General features: G+C 42.5%; 1 protein-coding gene across 1 annotated transcript in view; it reads right to left on the bottom strand.

Moving 5' to 3' along the window:
• Window positions 1-23917, bottom strand: part of LOC124796788 (zinc finger protein 12-like) — a 112743-nt gene that overhangs the window by 12131 nt on the left and 76695 nt on the right. The window lies entirely within an intron of this gene.

The raw sequence follows: 23917 nt of genomic DNA, 5'->3' as shown, positions 1-23917 counted from the left end.
TTAAATTTTTAGAATATCGACAACAATCAATTGAAAATGTTTAATTTGCTCTGGTAATGTTATACAGAGTGGTGGTTTAAATTATATGCTTTGCAACCCCACACTGAGCAGTGGTACAAATTGTAAACGATTGTTGTCAATCTATATACTGAAACAGAGGAACAAACACTGAAAATGGACGCAATGAAACTTACAAAATGTGGAATAACTGCCCCGTTCTTTAAATGTGATAATGTTGAAACTAATACTAATATACCATCAGTAGATTTGGTGATACCACAAGATCCAGTAAGGGACAATGTGTGGGAAAACAAGTAAAATAACTAGAAGTGATGAAGTGATCTCAGAGGTAGAGTATTTATCTCTTAATGCACATGACACCTGCAGTCTGCAACTTCACATTGCTAGAACTGGAGGATGTTTTTCAATTGTTGTGGTCTTCAGTCCTGAGACTGGTTTGATGCAGCTCTCCATGCTACTCTATCCTGTGCAAGCTTCTTCATCTCCCAGTACCTACTGCAACCTACATCCTTCTGAATCTGCTTAGTGTATTGATCTCTTGGTCTCCCTCTTTCAATAGCATGGCAAATCTTGTGAACAATTCAACCTGCAAACATCTGCTGATTGTTGCACAACACACAACAGAAGCCTACAACATAGAAGAAGAACAGACAAATGGCAAGGCAGCCTACGAAAAGCTAAATGAAGAACACAGGCAGCTGTAGGTGTGGAACTGGTTAACAACGCAGCCCTGGGAATATTATGAGACAGTCATTCACCACCTTGTGTCACAGTGGGACAAGCATTTCAACAGCCAGGGTCAATACTTCTAACATACAGATCCTGGTTTCTGTAATTATGCCTCCAGCTTGTTTCTTTTTGAATGCCCCTTATAGATATGTAACTGGTAGAGGACATGAAATGTATTCTCGAAACTGAATGTCTTGCATAAACGAATATTAGGGAATCCAAATATTCTCAGCAACCTGCACCGATGAAACCGGAGTTTACTGACTGGATAATAGTGCCACCTTCTTGTCACCTCAAATTAACAAAGTTTCTTGTAGGAAGTGATCTTTTATATATTATGGACTGTTTTCATAGAGAGGAATAAGAACTTCATTAAAATGTTGCTTTAAGATGATGATGATGTTGTTACGCAGTTAATAAAGTGAGAAGAGATCAGCTGATGGGCACTATTATACCACATGACTAGAAAAGACTTAAATGGTGTAAAAGAAAGAAAAAGAAAGAACGTAGACCACACAGTTAAATTGCCATATATTCAAGGCATAGAGGACTGGATATGTACTACAATTCAAAGGGATGGTGTGGAGAGGAACCGGGACATAACAATGAAGATTTATTATGCTAGTTCTTTTTGATCTTGTTTTTTAAGGTGCAGGAAGCTAAAAAAATGTATGTCATGCAGTATGCAAATATCACACATAAAATATTAAAGGAACATGACTGGTAGGCCCACTTGGAACCCTCTGCCTAACTGGTTCTGGAATGCCACAAAGAATATGAACAAGGTGTAGACATCCATAACAAACGCACACTCTCCTATAACCACCCATCTGTTCACAAACATGCAACAAGAATATGAATGACTGTGACGGCTTGGAATCGAAAATGGTAACTGCCTTGCTGCAGCTCATTCCATGATGTTTAAGCAGTGGCATTGTGATTAAAAATGAAAATGGTTTCCATCAAGACATTTCTCCTGTAGTGAATAGAGTTAAAGGAATCTTTAGCATGTGATGCACTGGAAAATACTCTTTGAAGTACAGACTTCACAATGATTTGAAAAGTATATCTTCAAATAAATTTAAAGTATTGATAAATATGTCCGAGTAACATACTGCTTACAGAATATGACTGCACTGCCAAAATTAGATTTTTCAATGTTAATCCTAATATTTGGGGTGGCAATTCACACTTTAAGATGAAGGGGGGGGGGGGGGGGGGGGGGAAGACCAGTGAATGAAGTGCAATTTGTTTTGTCTTGTGTTGGGAGGGTTTTCAGCAAGTCCACCAGGGTGACACAATCATTTGCTGATCTATGTTGGCTGCCTGTTTCATCTACACAGAGCTTGAATACTAAACTTTCTTTTGCGTAGTAGTCCTTTAACTAATGACAACTGATTTAGGATAAACTGTATGGCTGCTGAAGTGTACAGTATGTTCGCTTCTTGGGCTCAATTTGGACAGTGCTTTGGGACTATTTCCTTTCTTGCTTTTTACACGCTGGGAACATTTGATCATTTACCTTACTTGAATATCTGTCTGCACCTAAAACTGTGGGGGAATGGATCTCTGGGTAGCATGACACAAAAATTATGGGCTCTGTTTTTGTTGGAAGTCAACATGAAAAACGAACAGCTGACTAGCTGATATATTGCTATCAGGGCAGCATGATACTATCAGGTCGAGTTAGCGGCTTTGAAATGTCCTATCCACTTTCACAAGAAACAAAATTGAGGAAATGTGACGAAATCCAGTCCAGCTGGTAGCACTGTCGCTGTTTATTTGAGAAACCAACCAGTAGCGAAATATGCCCCGATTTCTAAAAAACCTGGTAGTACCTTAAGCAAAAGAAACTGTAGATACTGTATTTCACTTTAATGGATCTTATTAAAATTTAATTTCTCTACGAGAAATTGATGTTAACTGCTGTCTCCCATACCATGTAACACATAAACACTACAGGGTATTATCATTACTTGTCATATGGTTGCAGCTGCTGAACCATTTGCGGCCTTACCTGTTTCAGCCTCAAACAGGTTTTCAATCTGGTTTAAACATACAGTTTGTGCAAATGCTTATTGTAGGCTGTTCCAACTCAGCCACATGGGCCATGGACACTTCAAGTGTCCACCATGCTATTGCCAGACAGACACACAATGGCTGCCCGCAAGGCATTTCACTGTATTCCTGCCTTGTTCTGTTGCATGCAGACAGCTCTTCATTGTTAAACAGTGCACTACATTAATGTGTTTATGGACAAATTTCACAATCTGAAAAGCAGTCTGATGTAGGTAACCTAATATTTCTTAAATCTGCTACAATTTTCTCCAGACACATTTTCTTAGGGGTTCACCAACAAAACATTGTGCAACTCCATTAGTTCTGACATCAGGTTTCAAAACCTGTTTCACCTAGAGAATGAATTTAAATTATTTTAACAATTCGTCTTCTGTTATACCCTACATTGTACCTCTGAAATCAATTAGAGGTGGTTTAGTTACAAAACTGCACTTTGAGCAAACACAGGTGTTACAGCAGCATTAATTTGTTATGATGGTATCGTGACATACACTGGTGTCCAAAAACAAAGCAACAAACTGTGTTTCTCCATTCTGTGTCTAATTCACAATATAATCATACAAACTGTCAACGAGATGTCCGTACGATATGTGTTCTGCATGGAAGATGGTATTCCAGTCAACGGACAAACATGCCAGGTATTCCAGCCAACGGACAAACATGCCAATGATGACGTAATGGCATTTGTGAAACGAGGTAGTGTTTGCTGGGTAGCCCTACATCCAAAATCGCTGTGTACACTGTCACAAACAATGCAGTATGCCTCAGAGAAGTTGCCTACCACATTCTCTGCTGTAGAGGGCCATAGAAAGAAAGAAAGCAGGGCAGCTGCAAACTGATGTGGCCCATTGGCTTAATGTGAATTGTTCTGTTGTTTCTTGGATGTGTCAACAGTTCATAGAGACTGAAACTGTATCCCGCAGACCAGGGCAGAGTTGACCACATATGACTTCAGAAGAGACTATGACTACTTGGCTATAAGGGCACGGCAGTACTGCCCTAGCCCTGCATGGTTACTGGGACATTAGCTTGCAGGATACACTGGACGTTTTGTATCAAGGCAAATGGTGTGCAGAAGACTTCGGCAGAGTGACCTTTATTGTTGGAGACCTGCTGTATGTCAACCTCTGATGCATCTTCACAGAAGGGAATGTCTTGAGTGGAGTCATCAACATGTCACCTGGATGGTTGAACAGTAGTCCAATTGCAACTGTACTCGGGCTCGTTCACTACCTATTTTTCACGTGGCTCATCTGCAAAAGGGGGGTTAGTAGTGAACGGTTGCATTTGTGCCCCTACTATTGAGTCATATATTGGCTAGCTTTTGAACAACAGTGAATTTAACTATACATGTTCAGACTGAAACTTATTTATTCAAAAGAAACACTTTAACCTTGTGGCCATGCATTTTTAAGTTAACAAATAAATCCGATCTGTATAAATAATAATAATCGGTGCAATTCGTACACTGTTTATTGTCTCACACCTACACACTTTCATGTTGTTCCTTCACATACACTGTCGTCCATGCTTACACTCACGGCACTTTGCCGCTCCCAACATACCACCACAACGGACAATGACCAAAGACCCCGATTTTCCCGCTCATATCTACAGTCCTGAGTCTGGTCACGTGACACTACATTAGTCAAAATAATCCCTAAACATGGCCACAATTCGTTCACAATTTTTATAAGATTTAAATACTTAAACCTAAATACATTATATAATTTTATACACATTTATCACCATAATTTTGTACTTCATTGCAATTAAAAGCAAGACAAAACACTATGCAACGGAACTACAAAACAAATATTTACCGGTCTATTTTGCCCAACATATTATTCCTGCTGCTGTGCTTTAAATTTAAATTATGAACTACTTGAAAGAGATCCATATTATCCCCTATTACCTTACACAATGTTGTTTTCACAGATTAGTCCTAATTCAGTCTGGAATTCAGAGACAGCAATTCACCACCTTGTGTCACAGTGGGACAGGTGTCTCAACAGCCAGGGTGAATACTTATAACATACAGGTACTGGTTTTTGTAATTATGCCTCTGGCTTGTTTCTTTTTGAACACCCCTTATATTAGATGTGGCTTATGGTTTTTTACTGATGTGAAGTAGTATGAAAATATATTTATAATCTTCTTCTATGCAAAATGCTCAAAAATAGTTTTACTCATCTGCAGACCAACAAATTTGTGTTTGATTTAGATCCAGAGGAAGCAGTGGCTGGAAGGATAAGCATTATGAAACTAAAAACATAATTTTACTGTTAAATAAAAACAAAACAACAACCAAAATAAAGGCAGTCTGTTTGAAAGTGCACATCCTTGCACACCTTTAAAATCAAAATCTACTGCTGGGTAACATTCAGTACCATGTTCCTCCCCTCTTTGCATTGTAAGTTGTTTGGATCCTCTTTGGTATGCTGCCCAGAAGATATCAGAGACATTGCTGTTCAAGCCTAACCCACTGTTCGGTGACTGAACTGAGGTCACCCATTGTGTGACAAGAATTCTTGCAACAGCACATTGCAAGTTTCAACTGGTGCCAAGCATGCTCAACCATGGGCACGTCATCATATATGCAGGTCATTCCATTCAGTTAATTCCTGTCTCCTGAAGGAAGGTGTTCAGGTGGCCATAGCGTGCTTCTGCATCGTACTGACAGGCGAACTGATCAACAAAATGTTAACTGCAGGGCTGAACAATAAGTTGGAGGACCTTGTCTGAAACTGTACAGTCCACAGCAACACTGATGTGGGTCCTTGTGACATAGGAGTTGAACATGAGTCAGCTAAGTAGGCTGATGCAGAGCCGACAAAGGACAATGGAGTCCTTACACGAGACTCGCATGAGGGGCCTCGACACAGTCACTGTCTCCTTTACCATATGTAACTTATTCAGCAAAGTCAGCAAGTGCCATTCTGTATTCCAGAACCCAAAAAACTTGCAGTGTACAAGTAGCCTCTTTGGGTAGCCTGTCAGCAAGTTCATTTCCCGGGATTCTGACGTGTCCCGGGGTCCATATGAAGACCACTGACCGTCCACATTGTTTGAGGATGTATACGGACTCTTGGATGGCTATTACCAAAGGACGGCAAGGATAGCACTGGTAAGAGAGCTTGTAAGGCGCTCAAGGAATCATCATAAATAAGGAAGGACTCGCCGGCACTTGATCGGATATGCTCAAGAGCACCAGGGATAACTATCAGCTCTGCAGTGAAAACAATGCAGTCATCTGGCAATAAGCACTGTGCAGCAGGTCCTCCATGAACATAAGCAAACCCAACATGACCATCAAGTATTGAGCCATCAATGTAAACTACCAGTGAATCCTGGGGCACATCAAGAACAGAGAGACACAAGTGATGGAGGGTTGCAGGGTGTACTGACTCTTTTGGGATTTGTTATTGGTCCAGGCGAAGCTGTTGTCAAGGTATACACCATGGAGGTGTAAATGAGTGGACCTGGAGGAGAGGTGGCAGAGGGAAAGACTCGAGTTCAGTGAGAAGGGATTGGATACATACTGCAACTGTAATCCCTGATCTGGGTTGGCATTTCGGGATGTGGATCGTTATGTCAGGGAAAAGGAGGTGGTAACTTGGATGGTTAGGCGAGCTGTGAATAAGTGCGGTATAACTGGTGAGCAGTTGTCATTGACTGATCAGCAATGGAGGAATCTCAGTTGGCTGTTCACTGGGCTCGTACGGAAAGCTACCATCACAAGTCAAATTCTACAATGATGTATAGGGTCCAGTATCTGCAATGTTGAGAGCGACGCTGAACTATATGCTATAGTCATGGCGGAACTGTACAAGGGTTTTATACAGCTGCAACAGAGTAGGGCGACCTGCATCCCAGTTGGTGTGACTCAGGCATTGAAGAATGTTAAGGTGCTACCACAACTTTTGCTTATGCCGACAAAGATGGGGAAGCCAAGTTAACTGGGTGTCGAAAACCAGTCCTAAAAAGTGATAAGAGTCCACTAGGTTAAGGAGATGGTCATCAAGATAAAGTTGTGGGTGCGGGTGAGCTTTATGACACCGATAGAAGTGCATGACCCAAGTCTTGGCGGCTGAAAACTGAAAGCCGCCGGTAAGGGCCCATGTCTGCGCCTTTCGTATGCCTCCCTGCAGTCGATGTTCAGCCACACCAATAGTAGATGAGCAAAGGAAAACACAAAAGTCATCAGGACCCCACAGCTGCTGCTAGACCATTAATGTCTACAAAAAAAGAGTGGGACACTAAGTACAGAGCTCTGCAGAATCCCATTCTTTTGGATACAAGTGGAACTGTATGAATCACTGACTCGAACTCTGAAGGTGCGGAGTGACAAAAAGTTTCGTGTAAAAATCGGCAGCTGACCCGGGATACCCCACCCGTGCAATGTAGTGAGGATGTGGCATCATCAAGTGGTGTCACAGGCTTTCGTCAGCAGGTGGAAAAGTCGGCAATAAGGTAATGATGGCAGACTCCAGATATACCAAGTTGTCAATAGTGGAGCGACCTTGGCGAAAACTGCCCTGGAATGGAACCAGAAGACCACGAGACTCAGGAGCCAACACAAACTGCCAGCTCACCATACATTTGAGCAGCTTGCACAGAACATTGGTGAGGCTAGTAGGACGATAGCAATCCATATCTAATGGGTTTTTACTGTTTTGGCGCTGGAATAATGATACTTTCTCGCTACTGCAATAGGAATTCAATATCACTCCGGGTGTGGTTGAAGAGGTGGCACTGATAATGCACTGACAGATGTTTAACTACATTTGGAGATGGATGTGGTCTGGTCCAAGGGTTGTGTCAGGGAAATGTGCAAGGGCACTGAGAAATCACTCACTGAATGGAGCATTATAAGACTAAGTGTGGCATGTAGTAAAAGATAGGTGTTGTCGTTCTACCTGCTGTTTTAGGGTACAAAAGGCAGGGTGGTAATTCTAAGATGCAGAGGTTTGAGCATAATGCTTGGCAAAACACTCTGTGATTGCATCTGGGTCGGTGTATACAGCTCCATGTGTGGAAATCCCAGGTATAACTCCAAAGATCTGATAGCTGTAAAGGTGTCTGAGCTTAGTCCAAACCTGGGAAGGACAAGTTCGTGTTCCAATGTTGGGGACATACCATTCCCAGCATTCCTGCTTCTATCTTTTGATTAGTTGACAGGTCTGGGCATGCAGCCGTTTGAAGGCAATGAGTTGCTCCATTGATGGGTGCTGCTTACGACACCGTAGTGCCCACTTCCGATCCCTAATGCCTGCAGCAATTTCCAGCAACCACCAAGGCACTGTCTTCCACTGGGGACAACCTGAGGAACAAGGAATAGCCAAGCAATTCAGCCACAGAAACAGTGGTGGTAGTAACATTCTGGATCATCACACTGATGTTACCAAGCGATGGAGATCCAACAGAGGTAGCAGACATGAAAGCATCCCAGTCAGCCTTGGTAAGAGCCCACCTGGGCAAGTGTCCACGTGAGGAATGCCCGGGAGGGACAGGAAGAGTGCGAAGTGGTCACTACCACACAAGTCATCATGAGGTCTCCAGTGGATAGACGATAGAAGGCCACAACTGCAAACCGAGAACTCAGTGGCTGAGTATTTGCCCTGTGCCACACAGAAATCAGTGGGGCCACCTGTATTTGGGAGGCAAAGGTCAAGTTGAGTTAGTGGCTTTCCACATCTTTACCACAGCCAGTAATCTTAGATCCACCCCACAAAGGGTTACGGTTGTTGAAATCACCCAGAACTAGAAAAGGTGGAGCGAGTTAAGAAATTATAGTAGCCAATACATGTTGTGGGACTTCACCATCTGGAGGAAGACAGAAGTTGCAGATGGTAATTTCCTGTGTTGTCAACACCCTGACAGCCACAGCTTCTAAAGGTGTTTGAAGTGGCACGGGTTTGCTATAGACAGAGGTAAGGACATATATACATACTCCACCTGAGATCCTGTTACAGTCATTGCGATTTTTAATACCCCAAATAGCCACGAAGAGTGGGGGTGGGGGTGGGGGGGGGGGGGTGTTCCACACTGCTGGAAACCAGATTTCCTGAAGGGCAACACGAAAAGCAGGTGTAATGCTTAAGAGTTGTCATAGCTCAGCCAGGTGGGGGATAAAACTGCTGCAGTTTCACAGGAGAATGATGCTTTCTGTTGCCTGGGAAGGCATGATGGGACCAAGGAGGCAGTTTATGTCTCAGGGTCGCCTGCATACACCTGTTGAGGGCTTGTGGTCTCTGTGTACATTGGTTACAAGGCACCGGTGAGAACTAGGTCCTCGGAGGACACTAAGATCTCCACCTCATCTTCAGAATGGGAACTTGCAGGAAGCAGTGGTGTGGGAGCCACTGGGGTCTCTTTTTTCTTCATGGTTTTCTTCTTTCTAACCTCTAACTTCTCTTTTGGTTTCTTCGGTTGGGAGGGCTTACCTGAGTTTGCCTCAGGAACCGATGATGATTGCAAGGCCCTATGACCAGCACCTTGTGGCTCATTCAGTCACTGGCTGGTGTCTGGCTTCACAGCAGTACAAGCCTTGGAAGGTAATGTCCCAATAGACCCCTTTATTGCAAGAGGAGCTGGAGGAGGCTGTTACTGTTACTTCTCCGGCCAAGGGGTGGGGACCAATGTCACTGATGGCTGGGGGGTCATTGCTACCAAAGTAGATGTTGGGGGAGCAATGGGAAGATGAGTGTCCTGAACCATCAAGGTCTGCCGGCCCTAGAGGTCCACTTTAAGAGGCAAAGCTGTTAGGGATGCCGTTTTCATAAAGGGTGGTGATGCCATAGCTGTAGCATATGAGGAAATCTTGTGTACCGCGTTGAGAAGTTTGCATTTCCTTTTTGTCTCCGTGTAGGTCAGCCTATCCAGAGTCTTATATTCCATTATCTTCCTCTCTTTCTGATAAACAGTGCAGTCTGGTGAACAGAAGGAATAGTGCTCTCAGCAGTTGACACAAATGGGAGGAGGGCACAAGGAATGTTCTTGTGTGACAGATGTCCGCATTCCTGACATGTGAGGCTGGCATTACATCGAGAGGACATGTGTCCAAATTTCTAGCATTTGAAGCACTGCATAGGGAAAGGAACATAGGGTTTGACATCACACCAGCAGACCATCAACTTGATCTTTTCAGGCAACATATCACCCTCAAAGGCCAAGATGAAGGCACTGGTAGCAACCCTGTTGTCCTTAGGTCTCCTATACATACACCTGGTAAAGTGTACACTTTGTCACAGGAGGTTGGGACACAACTTGTCATCGGACTGCAACAGGAGATCTCTATGGAATATAATTCCCTGGACTACGTTTAAGCTCTTATGGGGGGGGGGGGGAGGGGGGGGGGAGGGGGGGGGGGCAATTGAGACCAGGACATCAGCCAGCTTGGCACAGGCAAGTAATGCACATGACTGGGCAAAGGATGCCGTTTTTATAAGGACTGACCTGTTCCGCATTTTGGATATTCCCGCCATTTCTCCAAATTTGTTCTTTAAGTTCCCAAAAAGAAAAACGGGCTTTGTTGTCAACAAGAATTCCCCCATCAGACCATGCACAAACTAAGTACTGAGGAGAATATGCTTCTCCTTGATCTTTAGCCCTAAGTTCCTCCCACAATGTTGCCAGGGAAGGGAATGATTTAGAGGCTGCTGGAGCAATTCGACCACCAGCATCAGACAACTTCATCCACTTCACTTCATTGCAGAATATCCACGCTAATGCCACCCAATCAGCCACAGCAAAGGTCACCTGGTGTGATGGCAGTTGCTGGGAGTCCTGATGCCCCAAGAACACGGGCATCTGCTCCTTGGCATATTTGGGGAGTTTGCATCTCAGGCATCAGCAGTGCAATTTCAGTGTTGTCACGGGCTACATCCATGAGGGTATGTGATGACCCCTCTATGAAGGACTGGCTACCACAGTGGCCATCGTGTGTGAAGAGCTCCATCATCATCATGGGTGCAGATGAGGACAGTGGACAAAGGATGTAGATGATGCACCCTGTAAGGTGTCCTCACTCAAATAGCAAATAGCTGGATTACAGGTGGAGTAGAAGAGCCATGACAATAATAGCTGCGGAAGGTCTCCGCGCCCGATGGATACATGATGCACCACATATGGGTCCTTCTCCAAATGGCCTGCACTTCTAAAAAATTTTGGAATTGTGGAGGTCAAATCCTAAAAGGTGACCGTAATACTGAAGGCCGAAAAGTAGGAGACTCCTTTCAATCACCTCTTACGACAGTGAGGAATACATTGGGCATATTCTAACCTCGAACCTGCATGGAGAGGCCAATATTTCCTGGAATTGTTAGATGCCATACAAGACTTTGGTATGGGATCATAGTGAACAGTACCTGGTTTAATTTGTCATCTGCAATCACAGAGATAAGATCTATACGCAAAGGTGTTGGAAAGCTCTCGTAGGCTCTCAGACATGTAATCACCGCCTTTCATGACTGCAGCGGAGTAGCTCCTGCCATTGGGAAGAATGATTAGCTTCAGGTCATGTACAACTGTTTGTTAACAGTTGTGGTTTGGATTCACTGGGAATGGATTTTGGGGAAAGAAACCAAGTTAAATGTGAGGAATTCTTACAAGGCTACCAAAGAGTGTCTGGATGGAAGAGATGGTTTATTATAGTTTGAGAGATGTTGAAAACTAAAGAAGACAAGGTTGAATTTGTGCTTTGGATTGACTGTGATCAGAAAAGTGGGTGGAGGAGAAATGCTTCTACACATGGGGATGAGCAAAGGAAAGCAGACCCTTCATAAGTGTAGCATGATTAAACCTAAGTTTTGATTTTAAAGAATGTTGTTGTTGTTGTGGTCTTCAGTCCTGAGACTGGTTTGATGCAGCTCTCCATGCTACTCTATCCTGTGCAAGCTTTTTCATCTCCCAGTACCTACTGCAACCTACATCCTTCTGAATCTGCTTAGTGTATTCATCTCTTGGTCTCCCTCTATGATTTTTACCCTCCACGCTGCCCTCCAATACTAAATTGGTGATCCCTTGATGCCTCAGAACATGTCCTACCAACCGATCCCTTCTTCTGGTCAAGTTGTGCCACAAACTTCTCTTCTCCCCAATCCTATTCAATACTTCCTCATTAGTTATGTGATCTACCCATCTAATCTTCAGCATTCTTCTGTAGCACCACATTTCGAAAGCTTCTATTCTCTTCTTGTCTAAACTATTTATCGTCCATGTTTCACTTCCATACATGGCTACACTCCATACGAATACTTTCAGAAATGACTTCCTGACACTTAAATCAATACTGGATGTTAACAAATTTCTCTTCTTCAGAAATGCTTTCCTTGCCATTGCCAGCCTACATTTTATATCCTCTCTACTTCGACCATCATCAGTTATTTTGCTCCCCAAATAGCAAAACTCCTTTACTACTTTAAGTGCCTCATTTCCTAATCTAATTCCCTCAGCATCACCCGACTTAATTAGACTACATTCCATTATCCTTGTTTTGCTTTTGTTGATGTTCATCTTATATCCTCCTTTCAAGACACTGTCCATTCCATTCAACTGCTCTTCCAAGTCCTTTGCTGTCTCTGACAGAATTACAATGTCATCGGTGAACCTCAATGTTTTTATTTCTTCTCCATGAATTTTAATACCTACTCCGAATTTTTCTTTTGTTTCCTTTACTGCTTGCTCAATATACAGATTGAACAACATCGGGGAGAGGCTACAACCCTGTCTCACCCCCTTCTCAACCACTGCTTCCCTTTCATGTCCCTCGACTCTTATAACTGCCATCTGGTTTCTGTACAAATTGTAAATAGCCTTTCGCTCCCTGTATTTTACCCCTGCCACCTTTAGAATTTGAAAGAGAGTATTCCAGTCAACATTGTCAAAAGCTTTCTCTAAGTCTACAAATGCTAGAAATGTAGGTTTGCCTTTCCTTAATCTTTCTTCTAAGATAAGTCGTAAGGTCAGTATTGCCTCACGTGTTCCAGTGTTTCTACGGAATCCAAACTGATCTTCCCCGAGGTTGGCTTCTACTAGTTTTTCCATTCGTCTGTAAAGAATTCGTGTTAGTATTTTGCAGCTGTGACTTATTAAGCTGATAGTTCGGTAATTTTCACATCTGTCAACACCTGCTTTCTTTGGGATTGGAATTACTATGTTCTTCTTGAAGTCTGAGGGTATTTCGCCTGTTTCATACATCTTCCTCACCAGATGGTAGAGTTTTGTCAGGACTGGCTCTCCCACGGCCGTCAGTAGTTCCAATGGAATATTGTCTACTCCGGGGGCTTTGTTTCGACTCAGGTCTTTCAGTGCTCTGTCAAACTCTTCACGCAGTATCATATCTCCCATTTCATCTTCATCTACATCCTCTTCCATTTCCATAATATTGTCCTCAAGTACATCGCCCTTGTATAGACCCTCTATATACTCCTTCCACCTTTCTGCTTTCCCTTCTTTGCTTAGAACTGGGTTTCCATCTGAGCTCTTGATATTCATACAAGTCGTTCTCTTATTTCCAAAGGTCTCTTTAATTTTCCTGTAGGCGGTATCTATCTTACCCCTAGTGAGATAGGCCTCTACATCCTTACATTTGTCCTCTAGCCATCCCTGCTTAGCCATTTTGCACTTCCTGTCGATCTCATTTTTGAGACGTTTGTATTCCTTTTTGCCTGTTTCACTTGTTGTTGTTGTTGTTGTGGTCTTCAGTCCTGAGACTGGTTTGATGCAGCTCTCCATGCTACTCTATCCTGTGCAAGCTTTTTCATCTCCCAGTACCTACTGCAACCTACATCCTTCTGAATCTGCTTAGTGTATTCATCTCTTGGTCTCCCTCTACGATTTTTACCCTCCACGCTGCCCTCCAATACTAAATTGGTGATCCCTTGATGCCTCTGAACATGTCCTATCAACCGATCCCTTCTTCTGGTCAAGTTGTGCCACAAACTTCTCTTCTCCCCAATCCTATTCAATACTTCCTCATTAGTTATGTGATCTACCCATCTAATCTTCAGCATTCTTCTGTAGCACCACATTTCGAAAGCTTCTATTCTCTTCTTGTCCAAACTATTTATCGTCCATGTTTCACTTCCATACATGGCTACACTCCATACGAATACTTTCAGAAATGACTTCCTGACACTTAAATCTATACTGGATGTTAACAAATTTCTCTTCTTCAGAAACGCTTTCCTTGCCATTGCCAGCCTACATTTCATATCCTCTCTACTTCGACCATCATCAGTTATTTTGCTCCCCAAATAGCAAAACTCCTTTACTACTTTAAGTGCCTCATTTCCTAATCTAATTCCCTCAGCATCACCCGACTTAATTAGGCTACATTCCATTATCCTTGTTTTGCTTTTGTTGATGTTCATCTTATATCCTCCTTTCAAGACACTGTCCATTCCATTCAACTGCTCTTCCAAGTCCTTTGCTGTCTCTGACAGAATTACAATGTCATCGGCGAACCTCAAAGTTTTTATTTCTTCTCCATGAATTTTAATACCTACTCCGAATTTTTCTTTTGTTTCCTTTACTGCTTGCTCAATATACAGATTGAACAACATCGGGGAGAGGCTACAACCCTGTCTTACTCCCTTCCCAACCACTGCTTCCCTTTCATGTCCCTCGACTCTTATAACTGCCATCTGGTTTCTGTACAAATTGTAAATAACTTCTCGCTCCCTCTATTTTACCCCTGCCACCTTTAGAATTTGAAAGAGAGTATTCCAGTCAACATTGTCAAAAGCTTTCTCTAAGTCTACAAATGCTAGAAACGTAGGTTTGCCTTTCCTTAATCTTTCTTCTAAGATAAGTCGTAAGGTCAGTATTGCCTCACGTGTTCCAGTGTTTCTACGGAATCCAAACTGATCTTCCCCGAGGTTGGCTTCTACTAGTTTTTCCATTCGTCTGTAAAGAATTCGTGTTAGTATTTTGCAGCTGTGACTTATTAAGCTGATAGTTCGGTAATTTTCACATCTGTCAACACCTGCTTTCTTTGGGATTGGAATTATTATATTCTTCTTGAAGTCTGAGGGTATTTCGCCTGTTTCATACATCTTGCTCACCAGATGGTAGAGTTTTGTCAGGACTGGCTCTCCCACGGCCGTCAGTAGTTCCAATGGAATATTGTCTACTCCGGGGCCTTGTTTCGACTCAGGTCTTTCAGTGCTCTGTCAAACTCTTCACGCAGTATCATATCTCCCATTTCATCTTCATCTACATCCTCTTCCATTTCCATAATATTGTCCTCAAGTACATCGCCCTTGTATAGACCCTCTATATACTCCTTCCACCTTTCTGCTTTCCCTTCTTTGCTTAGAACTGGGTTTCCATCTGAGCTCTTGATATTCATACAAGTCGTTCTCTTATCTCCAAAGGTCTCTTTAATTTTCCTGTAGGCGGTATCTATCTTACCCCTAGTGAGATAGGCGTCTACATCCTTAAATTTGTCCTCTAGCCATCCCTGCTTAGCCATTTTGCACTTCCTGACGATCTCATTTTTGAGACGTTTGTATTCCTTTTTGCCTGTTTCACTTACTGCATTTTTATATTTTCTCCTTTCATCAATTAAATTCAATATTTCTTCTGTTACCCAAGGATTTCTACTAGCCCTCGTCTTTTTACCTACTTGATCCTCTGCTGCCTTCACTACTTCATCCCTCAAAGCTACCCATTCTTCTTCTACTGTATTTATTTCCCCCATTCCTGTCAATTGCTCCCTTATGCTCTCCCTGAATCTCTGTACAACCTCTGGTTCTTTTAGTTTATCCAGGTCCCATCTCCTTAAATTCCCACCTTTTTGCAGTTTCTTCAGTTTTAATCTACAGGTCATAACTAATAGATTGTGGTCAGAGTCCACATCTGCCCCTGGAAATGTCTTACAATTTAAAACCTGGTTCCTAAATCTCTGTCTTACCATTATATAATCTATCTGATACCTTTTAGTATCTCCAGGGTTCTTCCATGTATACAACCTTCTTTCATGATTCTTAAACCAAGTGTTAGTTATGATTATGTTGTGCTCTGTGCAAAATTCTACCAGGCGGCTTCCTCTTTCATTTCTGTCCCCCAATCCATATTCACCTACTATGTTTCCTTCTCTCCCTTTTCCTACACTCGAATTCCAGTCACCCATGACTATTAAATTTTCGTCTCCCTTCACAATCTGAATAATTTCTTTTATTTCATCATACATTTCTTCAATTTCTTCGTCATCTGCAGAGCTAGTTGGCATATAAACTTGTACTACTGTAGTAGGCGTGGGCTTCGTATCTATCTTGGCCACAATAATGCGTTCACTATGCTGTTTGTAGTAGCTTACCCGCATTCCTATTTTCCTATTCATTATTAAACCTACTCCTGCATTACCCCTATTTGATTTTGTGTTTATAACCCTGTAGTCACCTGACCAGAAGTCTTGTTCCTCCTGCCACCGAACTTCACTAATTCCCACTATATCTAACTTCAACCTATCCATTTCCCTTTTTAAATTTTCTAACCTACCTGCCCGATTAAGGGATCTGACATTCCACGCTCCGATCCGTAGAACGCCAGTTTTCTTTCTCCTGATAACGACATCCTCTTGAGTAGTCCCCGCCCGGAGATCCGAATGGGGGACTATTTTACCTCCGGAATATTTTACCCAAGAGGACGCCATCATCATGTAATCATACAGTAAAGCTGCATGCCCTCGGGAAAAATTACGGCTGTAGTTTCCCCTTGCTTTCAGCCGTTCGCAGTACCAGCACAGCAAGGCCGTTTTGGTTATTGTTACAAGGCCAGATCAGTCAATCATCCAGACTGTTGCCCTTGCAACTACTGAAAAGGCTGCTGCCCCTCTTCAGGAACCACACGTTTGTCTGGCCTCTCAACAGATACCCCTCCGTTGTGGTTGCACCTACGGTACGGCTATCTGTATCGCTGAGGCACGCAAGCCTCCCCACCAACGGCAAGGTCCATGGTTCATGGGGGGCTGTTTCACTTACTGCATTTTTATATTTTCTCCTTTCATCAATTAAATTCAATATTTCTTCTGTTACCCAAGGATTTCTACTAGCCCTCGTCTTTTTACCTACTTGATCCTCTGCTGCCTTCACTACTTCATCCCTCAAAGCTACCCATTCTTCTTCTACTGTATTTATTTCCCCCATTCCTGTCAATTGCTCCCTTATGCTCTCCCTGACTCTCTGTACAACCTCTGGTTCTTTTAGTTTATCCAGGTCCCATCTCCTTAAATTCCCACCTTTTTGCAGTTTCTTCAGTTTTAATCTACAGGTCATAACCAATAGATTGTGGTCAGAGTTGCCATAATGTTAGGAGTCAAGGGGGGTGGTTAAGAACAATGCATTTTATAAGACATGAAGGAGGTTTCTGGATATGAGAGAAGATGATTAAATCAGCAAAGCAAGGCTTTTACACTGTGAGTGGTTGATAGGTGAGGGGATGGGAATGAAATGTGTTTGATGGGTAGCAATACTCCCATGGGAGTAGGATACAAGCAACTTAGATGGTTCCCCTTGATAGTGTTGAGAACATAACTTCTTTACAATAAACAGTTGCATGACTGGATCCAACCACTGGTATGTCAAAAGTATAAAAGATTTATTTATGCACCAATTAACATAGAAAGTTAATTATTTACATCTTCAGTCACAATATTATATATGACAAAGAATGACTGTCCATGAATAAGATGATTTCACAGGGCCCAATGTCATGATGGGAGTCTTTGTAATTTGGAAGAAATACCACGTATGTGGAGGGGGGACAACGATGAGGTTATCAGTGTCCATATGAAATTAGCAGAAATGAAAATGGGAGAAAAGAGATAAAAAGCAGTCTTACCTATGATCACCCATGTAGTCACACTAGCTCACATCATGGAAGAAAGTGTGAAAATTGTTCAGATGTTCTGAAATCTCTAAGGAAATCTAAGTACGGCAAGAGGAAAACTAAAACAGAGCACACGGATAAGTGGCTGGCTGATCATTCTGCAACATCTGCCTTTTTGTTCCCTGTTATATCAGGTGCCCTGGTACCCAGAATAAAGGACCTCCTTCCCCAACTGTTGTATGTGGAAAGCAGTGTCTTGGATGTTCTTGGCTACTTTATCTGCTGGGTACAAGCATTAAGAGACTGAAGGGTACTCATGGAATTGGAAAAGATGTGGAATTTAGCATTCGAAACGTCTCATCTATGCCAGTGCCTGCAAATCACATATTATTCTGCATCAAAGATAGTAAAGTCTCGAGGAGTTGGAGCTTGAGGACAAGATCAAGGAAAACAACAGAGCAACTAAAGGAGTCCCCCTGTTCAGATCCATCTGTTAATAAAGCTACAGAGTTAAGGAGCTCAATAAAATGTCATAAAATCAATTATTGAAAACATATATATGAGTGCAAACTCCCTTGCACTGCACTAAATCTAAATCTACTCTGGGACTCTGCAGTGATCAGGGTGGCAAGTAGTTAAAACCCTGGATTTGGAGTTGTACTTACTCCACACCAAGTGACTCCAACACACACACTGCCTGTGGGTACATGACTTCAGCAAGGAGAAAAGGCATTCCAGAGATGGATGAGCAACAGTACAGTATGCAGGCGAATTTGGAGTAGCGAATAACTTACACACCCGCTGCACCATAAGGAGCTGCCACTAGATGGTGGGTGATGGTTCCCAAGCCTCAGCACAGAGTGTAGGTATGGGCTGGTTCTCTAAGCACCCATGGCCAGCCTAATCCCCTTGTGGTGGATAGTGCCAATGATCTTCAGATAAGAAGACCTCGCTGATCCATAGACTGTGCACTCATAGTCTAGCCACAATCACAGTAAGACCTTACAAAACTGGACTGGACACTTCCAGTTCACTCCCCAAGACCTGTGGCTAAGGCACTTTAAGATGTTCAGTGCCTTCTGGGTTCTGGCTTTTAGGTCTCTCAGGTGTGGTAAACACAATAGTTTGGAGTCAACAATGAGGCCTAGAAATTTCACTAAGTCTTTAAAATACAGAATGGCGTTCCATACATGCAAGTTAGGTAAATTAAAATACGACACGAATGATTAAAATGAACACACACACACTATCTGCAGAAAACTAAAAACCCATCTTTGTAACCCACTGCTCTAACATCTGCACTGTAAGTCACAATTGATGAGTCACTGTTGCAACACTGGAGGAGAAACAGAAAATTGCAAAATCATCAACACGTAAGGAGTATTGTTAGAACAGATGTGATACTGTTCACAGCTATGTCAAAGAGGGTAACTTTAAAAACACTGTCCAAACACTGTCCTGAGGAACACCATTCTCCTGCTTCAGATGATCCAACAGCACATTAATAACTCAGAACCTAAACAAGCACCGAGGCAGGAAAAACTATATAAAGATGGATAGGTGGCCATTCAAACCCCAATGGTGGAGATGCTATACAATAGTGTGTCTCCAAGTAATGTAGAACACCTTACTGATGTCAAAGAATATACTGATACAGTGACGGTTATGTAAATGCTAAGTAGGGTCAAGTTGTTGACAGTGGATTGAAATCTCCTGATCCACACTGAGTGCAGTAAAGGAGTTGCATAGTCTCTAAAATCCAGACTAGCAGATGGTTAACCATTTGCTCCAGGGTCTTCCTTTCATTAAGGAGATGCTCTGGTAACTACTAGGACATGTTTGGCTCTTACCTGGTTTGAGGAGAGGTAGCAAAATTGCCTCTCTCCACGGGTTGCAAAAGTGGCCTGCCTGCCATATTAAACTAAAACTTTCGAGGAGGATTTGCTTTGATGCTGCTCGCAAATGTCGAAGCATGCTGTGCTGGGCTTGGTCATGACTGGGTGCAATATCATGAGCCTCATACAGAGCTAAATCCAGTTCCCACAGAGAGAAAGGACACTTATAAGACTCATGATTTTTCGATCTGAAGTCCACCTGGCACCCCTCTATGGTTACATGGTTGGCATTTGCAGTAGTCAGAAAATGGCCTGCCATCACCTGAGTGATGTCTCCGCGTGTTGTTTGAAGACACCCATGTTTTAGCAATGCTGCTTTTGGTAAATGACTGCATTTGCTGGAAATCCTTCTGATGGCTCTCCACACTTTTTATAACACGTGGAACAGCTGATAGTGTCCAGGAACGATTATCATAACCCTTTGTTGCTCTCTTTAATTACCTGTTGAGCCTGGCTCTTGTGACTTGAAAGGTTGTGAGGCTGTCTGCTGTTGGGCAGCATGTAACCCATAACAGTGCTGCATGCCTGACCCGGATTGCTGATTGGCACTTATCAGTCACTATGGTACAGGGGTCTCCTAAGGTGTCCTGAAATTTTTGATGTGGATAAGTCATCTCTGGTGAGCATGAAGTAGATGAAGGTAAGGAATTCTGCTATCTAGGCAGCAAAATAACCCATGACGGAAAGGGAAAGAGGACATAAAAAGCAGACTAGCACAGGCAAACAGGGCATTCCTGGCCAAGAGAAGTCTACTAGTATAAAACATAGGTCTTAATTTGAGGAGGAAATTTCTGAGAATGTACATTTGGAGTGCAGCATTGTATGGTAGTGAATCATGGACTGTGGGAAAAATTGTAACAGAAGAGAATCGAAGCATGCTACAGAAGAATGTTGAAAATTAGGTGGACTGATAAGGTAAGGAATGAGGAGGTTCTCCACAGAATTAGAAAAGAATAAATAGAAAACACTGACAATTAGAAGGAACCTGATGATAGAACATCTGTTAAGACATCATGGAATAACTTCCATGGTGGTAGAGGGAGCTGCAGAGGGTAAAAACTGTAGATGAAGACAGAGACTGGAATACAGCCAGGAGATAACTGAGGACATAGGTTGCAAGTGCTTCTCTGAGATGAACAGGTGACACAAGAGAGGAATCAAACCAGCCAGAAGACAAGTATGTGGCATGGTGGATCACTCAAGTGATGTGACCCACCCTCTCCTGGAAGCTGCCTCAGTGTTCAAATACAGCAAGCTGCCTGAATGCATCCAGTTAGCTGTACTGATCCTCCACTTTAGCAGCTTCCCTTCTAGTAATGCTCCAGCTGGTAGGTGTATCCACATCAACAGTGGTCACTGGAATGAAAGCCAACAGTTGCTTTCCACTGAGCATAGTCTGTGAGGGCTGGAGAGAAGAAAGAGAGGTCGATAGTTGAGGGCGATCTGGCAGCAGCTGAGAAATGAGTGGGATTGCTTGTGATGAGGGTGCACTGCTCCTGAGACATCATGAGACTCCAAAAATTGACTCCTAGAGCAAATAGGATTTGAGCCCTATAATGCATTGTGAGCACTGAAGTCTGCCAGTATGGGAAATGAGGGGGAGTTGCTCTATAAGGCCTGTGAGAGCCACAGAGTCTAAAATATTTTTTGGGATAAATACATTGAGGAGACAGTGATCTTCTCATCCGTGTGAACTTCAAAGACTACTGCTTGTAGGTCAGTAACCACGGAGAGAACAGAGGAGTGGTGCGCATCATTGACAAACACAACAGTCCCTCCAATGGCTCCTTTGGCAGTCAGGTCATCCTTGTGGTGAAGAGTATAGCCCCGCAGCACAGGGGCATCAATAACTTTAAAATGTGTTTCCTGTAAACACAACAACAAGGGGTGTGGCTGTGCTAGGAGTTTCAGTTCCTCCACATGAGTCCTGAACCCATTCACTTCCAATGTAGTATAGGAGCCACTATCATGGAGGTGATCCACTGGGGTGGGGTGCCAGCGATGGGTGCAGTTTCAGTCTTGGGCAAGATGATCGCTCTGGACAGACTCAACATTACATTGACTTTGAAAGCAGTAGAAATTGTTTTCACCTGCAGAGAAAGCTTCCCGTTTGCTATTTTTTCTTCTTTTTTTACTTTTGTCTGGGAGGTTTTCTAGGACCTACCACAATGGTGGTAGTGGCAGTGCTGGACTGTTTACCAGACAGACTCTATCTTTGAAGGTGCCAGGAACTCTGCAACGTTGGCTATTATGCTTTTTTTGTGAGGTTCTCGAGGGGAGGGGGCATGCCTATGGACTCTGAAAGACACCAACTTTACATGTGCACTGACAAAGGCAGATGGTAGTGCTGACACTAGCAACCTCCTTTTGTGTAGAGGCACTGGCTGTTGCAATAGGCTTTTTAAAAGCGGGTGCAAAAGATGTAGTGAAAGTGGGAGGCTGCAAGCCTCACAGATCTTTTTGGCATCACTATATGGGATGCACTTCATTGTTTAAGCTCCATTATCTTCCTGTCTTCACGGCAGACACCACAGTCTCTACTCTAGACAACAGGGTGATCTGCAGAACAATAGACACACTTTAAAGGAGATGAACAAATGAGACATTCATGGGTGTCCTTAACCCATTTGCCACAAGTGGCTTCTCCTTTACACCCTAAAGTGGTGTACCCAAAGTGCTGGCATTGAAAACAGCACACTGGGTTGGGGACATAGGGCGACATTTTTAAGCAAGAGAAAACCTACCTTGATATGCTCCAAGAATTTCGTGCTATTGAAGGTAAGGATAAAGGATTCAGATTTTACAAGATTCCCATTCAACCTTTTCATAATATATTGCATATCAACAATACCCTCTGGAGCTCATTCATCTTTCAAATCTCCTTTGGTAATATCTACAAGATTTCTACGTGACACAATGTGTTGTGTAGCTCTCTTTCAATGGCATATTCCCTAAGACATTGGGCTCTCCGGAGGCTCATTACTTGTTGGGAACTAGAAGTTTCAACCAAAAGTGTTCCATTAAGCAATCTTGAACAAACAACTAAAGACTATATTTAAAACTGTGATATGTAATATTACAAAATTTATATCAGTGGAATATTTCCTGAATGGTTGAAGTACGCTGAAGTTAGGCCACTGTTTAAGAAGGGAGATAAAGAAATAGCATAAAATTTCCATCCAATTTCACTCTTGCCAGCATTCTCAAAAATTTTAGAAAAAGTAATGTACAGTTGGCTTTATAGCCATCTTATCTCAAATAACATACTGTGAAAGTCGCAGTTCGGATTTCTAAAGGGTTCTGATATTGAGAAGGGCTATCCACACTTACAGTGAAAATGTGCTTAATTCATAAGACAAAAATTGCAGGCAACTGGTATCTTTTGTGATCTGTCAAAGGCATTTGACTGTGTAAATCACAATATCCTTTTAAGTAAATTAGAATATTATGGTGTGACAGGAAATGCTACAAAATGGTTCAAATCTTATATCTCCGGCAGGAAACAAAGGGTGTAATTAGGAAAGAGACATGTATTAAACTATCAGGCATCATCCAACTGGGAACTAAATGTGGGGATCCCACAAGGTTCCATTTTAGGGCCCTTACTTTTTCGTGTGTATGTCAATGACCTTTCATCAGTAACATAACCAGATGCCAAGTTTGTTTTGTTTGCTGATGATACAAACATTGCAATAAATAGAAAATCAAGTGTAGTCTTAGAAAGATCAGCTAATAAAATATTTGTGGACATTAATCACTGGTTCCTAGCCAGTACTTTGTCACTAAACTCTGAAAAAACACACTACATGCAGTTCAGAACTTGTAAGGGGTGTCCCATGAGTATATGCCTAACATACGATGACAACCAGAGAAAAGAAGTGGACAGTGTTAAATTCTTGGGATTACAGCTTGATAATAAATTCAGCTGGGAGGAGCACACCACAGAACTGCTGAAACGTCTTACCACATCTCTATTTGCAATGCGAATTGTGCCAGACATAGGGGATATAAAAATGAAAGAGCTGGCATACTATGCTTACTTTTATTCCATAATGTCATATGGGATTATTTTTTGGGGTAATTCATCAAACCAACCTAAAGTTTTCCAGGCACAAAAACGTGCACTAAGAATTATATGTGGTGTCAACTCAAGAGCATACTGCAGAAGCCTGTTTAGGGAACTAGGGATACTAACTACTGTTTCCCAGTATATTTATTCCTTAATGAAATTTGTCATTAAAAATAGATCACTTTTTCAAACCAACAGCACAATTCATGGAATCAACACTAAAAATAAGTAATCTTCACAAGTCACTTACTCTTGTACAAAAAGGTGTGCATTATTCAGGAACACACAT

This window comes from Schistocerca piceifrons, chromosome 1 (assembly GCF_021461385.2).
Source record: "Schistocerca piceifrons isolate TAMUIC-IGC-003096 chromosome 1, iqSchPice1.1, whole genome shotgun sequence".
In the NCBI taxonomy this organism is placed as follows: domain Eukaryota; kingdom Metazoa; phylum Arthropoda; class Insecta; order Orthoptera; family Acrididae; genus Schistocerca; species Schistocerca piceifrons.
The sequence above is the reverse complement of the archived record's forward strand: the minus strand, read 5'-3'. Positions and strand labels throughout refer to the sequence as shown.